This window comes from Portunus trituberculatus, chromosome 41, assembly GCF_017591435.1.
Source record: "Portunus trituberculatus isolate SZX2019 chromosome 41, ASM1759143v1, whole genome shotgun sequence".
Taxonomy (NCBI): domain Eukaryota; kingdom Metazoa; phylum Arthropoda; class Malacostraca; order Decapoda; family Portunidae; genus Portunus; species Portunus trituberculatus.
Window position 1 is genome coordinate 13,767,841 of NC_059295.1, and position 1,036 is coordinate 13,768,876.

The 1,036-nt window shown below is 48.3% G+C and overlaps 1 non-coding gene across 1 annotated transcript; it reads right to left on the reverse strand.

Moving 5' to 3' along the window:
* Positions 1 to 729: 729 nt before the first annotated feature.
* Trnal-cag lies at positions 730 to 803 on the reverse strand. The gene has a single exon. It is a non-coding gene; the product is annotated as a tRNA-Leu (tRNA).
* Positions 804 to 1,036: the final 233 nt, after the last annotated feature.

A 1,036-nucleotide genomic window follows, 5' to 3' on the forward strand; every position in this document is an offset into this window, starting at 1 on the left:
ACTTATATATATATATATATATATATATATATATATATATATATATATATATATATATATATATATATATATGTCGATCTTTCCATTCTACTATCTATCAGTTTATCTGTTAATCAATCTATGTATCAATTTAACTCATTAATTTAGCTACTGCATCTATCTGTGTGTGTGTGTGTGTGTGTGTGTGTGTGTGTGTAATTCACCTCGGTCGCCTGCTGGTCACCCAGCCAGTCTTCCCCATTACGGAGCGAGCTCAGAGCTCATAGACCGATCTTCGGGTAGGACTGAGACCACATCAACACACAACACACACCGGGAAAGCGAGGCCACAACCCCTCGAGTTACATCCCGTACCTATTTACTGCTAGGTGAACAGGGGCCACACATTAAGAGGCATGCCCATTTGCCTCGCCGCCCCGGGACTCGAACCCGGCCCTCTCGATTGTGAGTCGAGTGTGCTAACCACTATACTACGCGGTGTGCGTGTGTGTGTGTGTGTGTGTGTGTGATTCACTGTTTGATCTGCTGCAGTCTCTGACGAGACAGCCAGACGTTACCCTACGAAACGAGCTCAGAGCTCATTATTACCGATCTTCGGACAGGTTTGAGACCAGGCACACACCACACACACCGGGACAACAAGGTCACAACTCCTCGATTTACATCCCGTACCTACTCACTGCTAGGTGAACAGGGGCTACACGTGAAAGGAGACACACCTAAATATATCCACCCGGCCGGGGAATCGAACCCCGGTCCTCTGGCTTCTGAAGCCAGCGCTCTAACCACTGAGCTACCGGGTCGTGTGTGTGTGTGTGTGTGTGTGTGTGTGTGTGTGTGTGTGTGTGTGTGTGTGTGTGTGTGTGGGTGTGGGTGTGTGTGTGTGTGTGTGTGTGTGTGTGTGTGTGTGTGTGTGTGTGTGTGTGTGTGTGTGTGTGTGTGTGTGTGTGTGTGTGTGTGTGTGTGTGTGTGTGTGTGTGTGTGTGTGTGTGTGGTGAGGTGAGGAGAAGGTCGTGGTGTCAAGGAGTGTTGCAAG